Source organism: Hippoglossus hippoglossus, chromosome 9, assembly GCF_009819705.1.
Source record: "Hippoglossus hippoglossus isolate fHipHip1 chromosome 9, fHipHip1.pri, whole genome shotgun sequence".
NCBI lineage: Eukaryota > Metazoa > Chordata > Actinopteri > Pleuronectiformes > Pleuronectidae > Hippoglossus > Hippoglossus hippoglossus.
Window position 1 is genome coordinate 7,278,983 of NC_047159.1, and position 8,460 is coordinate 7,287,442.

Below are 8,460 nucleotides of genomic sequence, written 5' to 3' on the forward strand. Positions count from 1 at the left end.
TTAATCCTGCCAGTGGATAGACAAGGCTTCATAAGCATGTTGACCTTTATGTTGAATATAAATGTCACCAAAGAAGTCTTATCATATTATAACTGCATTTATTGAGGACAATAAAGCTTCTGTAGTTTATGTTTCCATAACAATAACCTACAGATGAAGAGAGGAATAAATAAAACATTGCTGCTTTGTTTCTGTTTTCACTCACAAACGTGATGATTTAGTAAATACATAAAGAAACATGTAAACAGTGAAAATCGGAAGTAATCCAATAATGTCAAACATCTGATTCATTTTTGCTGTTTGCTTGTGTTCTGTCCGTTCTGCACATACATTCAGCCATTAGGGGAGAAATAACACAAGCCATTTTTCCCCATTCTGCGCAGGACCAGCATGCATTGCAGTCCTTTTTTGATTTGAATAAGTGCTGGTTGTCACATTCTGCTGTATATTACTCTCTCTGTGGCCAATGCTTTTACCTGCTCAGGAAAATCTGAGGTTCACAAAAATCACAAACAAACACGGGAGTAAGTGAAGCAGCTTTAAATGAACGTTACACACGAGAGCAGATTATCTCCGGGGGGGAAAACAAGCCTTCTATTTGCATACATGTGAACGCTCATATAAATATTTTTGTAGATAATACCATGTATTGTTAAGAGCGTATTATGACCCTTGTACATACAGAAGAGATCAACACCAGATGATCAGGATCAAATGCTCGGGTACCAGCGTGGTATGCATGTGGGTGTTTATGTTGGTATGTGCACTCCCTATGCATTTGCCTTTGTGTGTACATTGTACAGTATGTATGTGATGCATATCTGGGAGTTGCGTCACGCGTGTCCATGAAAGGCTGCGTGCCTGCGAATATAAGACTGTGCGAGGAGGAAACCGTGTCTCTGCTGTAGGTGTGCTCGGCCGTGTGCCACTGCGGATAGGTAATCTGTCTTGCTGTATTGTTGCACTCTTGTGTGCCCAATCCCCTGCAAGCATGCAGTAGGCATCCTAATCTGCTTGGAGAATTACTAAACCAGCTCTAAGAAGCTCAATGCAGCAGTTTGTGGGGAAACAGTGGAGGGAAAGGGAGGGACTGGTGTTCGGGGCCTTATCTCCAACCTGTTCTTCAATGGCCACACTTTCTATTTACTGTTAATTATGCATTAACATTTTTATCATGATAATTTCACACTTTCCCCCGCATTTGTATTTCATATCGTGAAGTCTACAAAAAATTGCATCACAAGCTCTTACAGCACTGGGGAATTTGTCTTTCCTATGCTTGTATATGTAAATATAGAAAGTGCTGCTGGTGTGATCCTGAGCTCAAAGTATTGGATCACCCTCCTTTGATCTCATTAGGTGCAAATGACCCAGTTGGCATAAGCAGATTGCTGATGAGTCTTCCACCAGTGTACGAGGATAAGGAAGTGGGAGGCTGAGGATTGATTATAAGATGATCATCGTGAAGACTATTCAATTCATTTTATTTCTATTTATTTCGATGAAACAAAAACACAGATGAAACGAAATAGCTGAATTCTAATTAGTAGCGTGTGAAGTTCCACTAAGGCCCAACAGTCCCCTCATGAAAACACATTTAGATTCATCAGATCCACATTTTTCAGTAGTTTTTGCGTACGAACATCTTTCTTACCCATGTTTTTTTGTTTGTTTGTTTGTTTTTTGGAGGGGCGGGGGGGGGCAGTTATATACGTTCTTCTCTTTCCCAGCAGAACAGCCGACTAACTGGAGTTCAATTCATGGGTCACATATTACTCCGCCTGAGCTAATTGTGTCCCAGCAGGAGCTGTCCCCTCGTAGCATGTGTCACTAAATCAAGCTAAATGTGATTTGCTATTAATAAATTATGTTAAATGACATGACAACAACAATAAAAAAACCCACAGCCAGCCTATTGTGTATCATCTGCTCGAGGATCTGGTTTTATAACCACTAATGTGCCTCCTGGAGAGTAAAGCTTGCTGCTACAAAAAAAAAGTATTTGTCTTTCTCTCTGTTTTGTTATCGTTCTCTATTATCTGTGTATCTCACACTGATGAGTGTTCTAACGTTAGGTGTTTGCTTGCATGCAGATGTATACGCACATGCAAACACCCAGACGCACATTGTACACAAGCAAATCCTGGCAGGGAACTGGAGGCCCCGCTGGTCCTGCAGCAGTTCATAATAACACACAAAAAAGGCCATTACCAGTGTTGTGAATATTAACTTTTTAACAAGGTAAAATGGTAATTGTGTTTGGACAGCCCCAAAGGTAGTCAGTGTCACAGTTGAAGGTGTTTCAATATTTCCTCCAAGGAGCAGAATGGCCGTCCAGTGATGACTGGTGTATCCCAGGGCTATTTGAGATTCAAAGAGACAGTTGAACTGCTCGCACACCCACTTCTAACATGCAAATATAAAGGGAATGGCTCGCAGGCCCTCGGGGGTGAAGTGCACAAGGTAGCTATTAGAGAGAGAAAAGAAAAAAGAATAACAGATTACAGGGGGAAAAACAGACACAACGAGAGAACGAGAACAAGCCACATTCCTCCGTGCCAGTGAAATCTTTGCTGCAAAGACAATTAGTTCCTTACAAAACCTGTCGATGTGAGTAAAGCGAGGCTGTACGTTCAAACCTGTGGTGGCCGACTCAGTGCCCCTCCAAGAGCAGGCGGCTTTAGACATAAAGACCAACCTACTAAATGCTGCAATGAATGACGTGCAGGCAGGTGAGTTACACAACAAGATTTTACCTGGGAAAAAAAAAACAGATGGCATAGAAAGACAGTTATTTCCACATGTATATATCAACCGTTGATCAGGCAAATCTGTTCCTTGCCAAAAATGTTCTGAATCATCACGTCCATTGAACCTGAAAGCGATCGCACCATAAACGTTGCTGATAATCCCTCGTCATGTGCACGGATACGAGCGCAGTGGGGCAAAGCTGCACTGGGACCGTCGGCCAAACCGGTATCAAACCTTTATGATCGTGTGACCAGTTGTGTTTTCGTCAGACAACTTTGTAGCTGCAGTGTATCAGACATGACAATATATCATATACTGTATATGGCCAACGCCCCAGGTCTTTCATGAAGAAAGACTTTGATTTCGGCGTAGATCAAACATATAGTCAGATCTCAGATAGACAGATAGTTAGTGAGTTGGCAGAGCTCAGCGCTCGTCTGTCAGCCTCGGGATACTTTCTAAATGTCAACAATTAACCTGGTGACGTCTGTGTCATTATTACGATTTGGATCAATGGCCAAGGGCCAATTTAATCCCAGTTAGAATAACTGATTATCCTGGTGAGCTGTTTAATACCTCACTGATTTAGAGTGTGGATACGACTGTGTACTTGACTGTAACCTGGACAGAAAGTGTAAAGTTCTCTATTGCACGTAACACAGAACCTCAACATTTTGAGCTTGTGCCATGTTCCTTCCTTGACCTCTATTTGTGCACATGTTTGCGTGTGTGTGTGTGTGTGTGTGTGTGTGTGTGTGTGTGTGTGTGTGTGTGTGTGTGTGTGTGTGTGTGTGTGTGTGTGTGTTTGTGTGGGTGCACGTATTTGAAGTGAAAGAGAGAGACAGAGAGAGAGAGAGAGAGAGAGAGTTGTTGCCTGCTCCCTGACCTCTCTCGTGTAAACATGGACACACTCTGGCGAGGTGCTGAATGGCGGTGATTATGAGAGAGCTCTGCGCCACACACACACACACACACACACACACACACACACACACACACACACACACACACACACACACACACACACACACACACACACTGGGAGCTCTGCCAAGCAGGGAAGACCTCTACAGAGCAAGGCTTCCCCTGGCTCTCTGCCAACACTCCATTAACAGACAGAGCAGGAGAAGGAGGGAGAGAGGGAGGGAGGGAGGGAGAGAAAGAAGAAGTGGAGAGGAAGGGAAAAGAGAGGGACAAGCAGTCGCATAGAGAAAGGAAAGGGATTGAATGGAGAAATGGAGCTTAGAATAAACTCTGTGTCTGTATATTCCTTTTCTAATCTGAGGATTAGAGCTGCGGTGATGGGATAAGAAAGTTAATGAAGCAAATTACTTAAACAAGATTAAAGCGTAAGTTTAAAAACTGGTAACTGTAGTTATTACAAAAGTATAATGATGGGATTATACAATTAAATGCGTTAGTTGATCTGACAGATTTATTTCAAAACATGCCAAAGGTAGAAATGATGGTAATTCAGGAGATCTAAGCATAATTGTTCTCAATTAAAAATCAGTAGCTGTAGTCCGAAAACTATATGAAATTTAAATTTATTATATAGCCACAGATGAATGGATTTTAAAAGCCATGTAAACCAAAACCAAATGAAAAAACTCTAATAAATTCACTGTGATAACTGTTCAGGACATTATTGGTGAAACGTATTTCCTGGAGTTTTATTTGTCCACTTTCATTGACCTGAGACATAAAGAAAAACTCATCAAATTATATTTTAGCTAGTTTTCTAAATATATATATTTTTTGCAGGGTATCAGTTATCTGCAACAGCATCTGAGGAGTCACACTGGCAGCATTAAGGAGGGAAATAATCTAATAAGAAAAAGGACAGGGGAAAAAAAGCAATGCTGCAACAACAAATCAGTCATTCAGAAAATAAAAGATCCTCTGAGCGTTTGGTTGAGAGGAGCCGAGTGTGTCGCACTGTGAAGGAGACTGAGAACATGTGAGAGAATAAAAGGAGAAAAACAAGGAACCACAGACAAAGATCTCTGTCGGGTGGGGGGGGGGGGTGTCGCGTTGTTTGCCAGGTCATGCTTTTCCTGTCCTTTGCCCGTCTGGCCTGTTATCACAGAGCGGCTCAGCTGACTGCAGATGACCATGTGTTGACCCCCGCAACCTCCAATCAAAACCATGTGAGGACTGAATTTGCCCCAGAGTCGGCCGCTGACGTGCTCCTCCTCCTGCTCCGTGAACACAAGACAACGTTATGTGTCCTCTATAAAAAAGCCGAGAGGAAGTGGAAGCAGAGACCTCTGACTGGGAGACACTTCAGGTCATGGTCTTATCCAGAGACAGTAGATAATTGACAGAAAACCTGATTCTTATTGGGTCTCAAACGCACCTCGGTCATTTCTGCAGCCTCTTCAGAGCCACTTGGATCGTTGCCTTGCCATAAGATTTGCACTTCAAATCTTTACTTTATCTGCTTTCACACCACAAATATATTATTTACAGGAGTCACATTTGGTCAAGGGTCAAACACAGTTCAATTTGGACTCAATCAATAAGCTGGAAACAGCAGCTAATGTTCATCATGATGTTTTTAAGATTTGTTTACCGAAAAGTGGTTTAAGATTAAGTCCAGGAAAATATATAGGACATATAGGAATCAGACTATAAAAAACCTAAAGTGTGAATATCTTTCATCTCTAAACGCTTCAAATCCTTAAACTAAAATACATTTAAAATACATGTGTTTTGTCCACAGGTCAAATCAGTCTGTGTTTCTTTATTTTGGTTACGATTCATGTTGCAGCATATTGTGAAACAGTCTTGCTGAATTCAACTGGGAAATAGAAATCAATATGGAAATTCAGCCGTTGTTTCGCAGGCCCACAGTTGTGTGAGTATATTGTTACAGTGTGTTCACTCCCCTCAACATTACATGTGAGTGGATTTCTCAGGAGGCTGTCGACTACAAGCAGAATGATACTGATTCAGGAACCACTTTACGCGACAAACAAGGGTCTGCAGGGGGAATAGAGCATCTTCCTTTTAGGGGGATCGTTTAGTTAATGCATGTGTGGAGTGTCACAATCTGTTTTTGAACTTTATTTAAGGTAATAGCCAAGTTATAGTTACCTGAACTACTCTTGGAGCACAGGACACTACACCACACTACTAAACTGTGTCTGGATCCAGAACATTTCTGACATAACAAACCGACTTTGACTCATCTCAACATTTCCTGCAAAATTTGGACAACACAACCCGATAATCCAGTGCTCACCAGTAACTACCAGGGTGGGAAGCTCTGGACGAAGAGTGGAAGACAGGAGGAAATACTGAAAATGTGTTTAAGAATAAAGATGAGCAGACTTCTAATAGATACTGTATATCCTCTCCATGTTATTCTAAAGCCCATTTTTGAGACTCATGTTGCTTGTTCTCACTTGACTGGATTCAGAAATGATTTGCCACAGTAAAAGCAGTTATTCTGGTATAACATCCTATTAAAGCTGCAAAAAAAATACCGGACCAGCAAGAAGCTGCAACAGGATACAATGATACATGAATTTCCACCATAATGCACATTGTTTTCCGTTGTAAGGACATCTTATATTGTGTCCCACACAGAGCACCCTACAGGGCACTGATCGTGGCATCATTACTGCAGGTTATATCATCATCTGTCCTTATTGCACTTTCAATTCCACAGTTCGCTTACAGGCGCCCTAAATGCTACTTTTTCCTATTTTTATTTCACTCCCATACAGAACCTGCAGCTCACTCCATTACACTAGAAACTCATAGGACGCTGCTCTTCATCGTCTTCATTTAAATGGCTCTTCATCACGTCTTCTCACTTATCAGGGAACCATCCCGGTTTCTTCCTGTGGAAGTGGCACCCAGGAGGCTGCTTGCTCCCAGACTGCCACATATAGAGGCACGCTTTAGGGCACTTCATCCTGATTTACCCACAACTAGGACATCCATTACTGAACTTTGTTATGTTCCGTCCTCTGTGGAAGGCATTCGATCATGGTGTCTCAGCACATTAAATGACACTTACACAGAATATACATTTCATCAATAATTCAGATGTAGCATCTTGGTCCTAAACCTTTAGAAGTTCTATCGTTTACCATAAAATCAGGGGCTTTATGTGCTGTTTGGGATAAAGAAAGACTCTTTTCACTTTCTCAAATTGAAATAAAATAGACCTCTGGCTCTTTCTCTGGTCCAGTGAACACCACGCCTGCTATAAGAGCCGTCCTGTGTGTGTGTGTGTGTGAATGGATTCCAAGCTCAATTTTCTTTGATGCTGCCAAGCTGCACTGACAGACTGCAAAATGGAATTTGACCTATGTAACGTCCTTTTTAATCAGAGGTAATTGACACAGATAGACCTTCATCATAATCGTGTGTGCCCTTGCTGAGACCCTTTCATTGCTCTGCCTCTGCGACTCCCACCAGTTACAACAGATAAATAAACTCCCGTATTCCAAAGAGAGAAAAGCCACCAAGGTCTCTAACTTGTGAAATAACTCACCATTTCCAATGATGTTAACAGAATAATACACCGATCGGATTAGGTCCTTTAACATTTACATTTCAGTAAACCTTTGTACCTCATCTATAGTTTTCCTGCATGTTAAAACCTAAACTCCGGGCACCTTTTTCTGTTGGCTCCACACAGTTATAACACAAGTTGGCTCCACTCGTTGGTTCAATTAATATACAGTAACCAGTTCCTCCTTTTACCCTCCGTTCTCCTCCCTCCCCTGCTGAGGGGAAAAATGTGTCTCATTCCAATTTAATGCATGGCCAATCCCCACCTCCACAGAGCAGTAATTAAAATCCACACGCAAACCCTCATTCATCAGTAGAGATGACAGAAAGAGAGAGAGAGAGCGGGAGAGAGAGAGAGAGAGAGAGAGAGAGAGAGAGAGAGAGAGAGAGAGAGAGAGAGAGGTGGGGGGCAAAGGGGCTCCATCTCTGTACCCTTGAATTTAGAAATCCAAACTGTAAAGCGTGATGAAGAGAGGCAGGACGGGGTCAAGTTTGACTTCTTCAGATGTGTGATACAGGTCTTCTGACCTCATGCCTTACTAAATGTTGACATCCCTAACATGTGTGTGTGTTTGTGTGTGTTTGTGCAACATGTTACATTCCTCTAAATAATTAGCTTCCACTCTGCAGAACCTGCAGCGATTTTATCTTATTAGCACCCACCAGTTTAAGCCCTGCCCCCAGAATTAGTCATTTTTTCTCCTTCCCTATTACAGATCCCCCACCTGGTGCACCCCATGGCAGATTTGCTGTTTGACAGCAGTCCTGCTGTGCTCTCCTGCTTTACACACACACACACACACACACACACACACACACACACACACACACACACACACACACACACACACACACACACACACACACACACACACACTTATTGCATGACCATGACCCTCAGAGAGCCCCATGCGTGTTCACAATGTCCTTCGGGGTGCAGGGACACCAGAGGGGCTCTGGGAGGTTGATGGGTGTGTGTGTCATTGTTTGCTGTCTGTGATTACGCATGTTGCCACCCGGCAGCTGTTTGCATGTTGATCCTTCTGTCCATCCACACGCGGCCGGGCCTTGTCTGGCGCCGCGCTGACGTCACATCGCTCTTGGGCTCAGTTACATCTTTTTTCAAAAATACACAAAAGAACAATGTTTTTCAAGCTGTGCCTGACAAGTCTTTTTTTT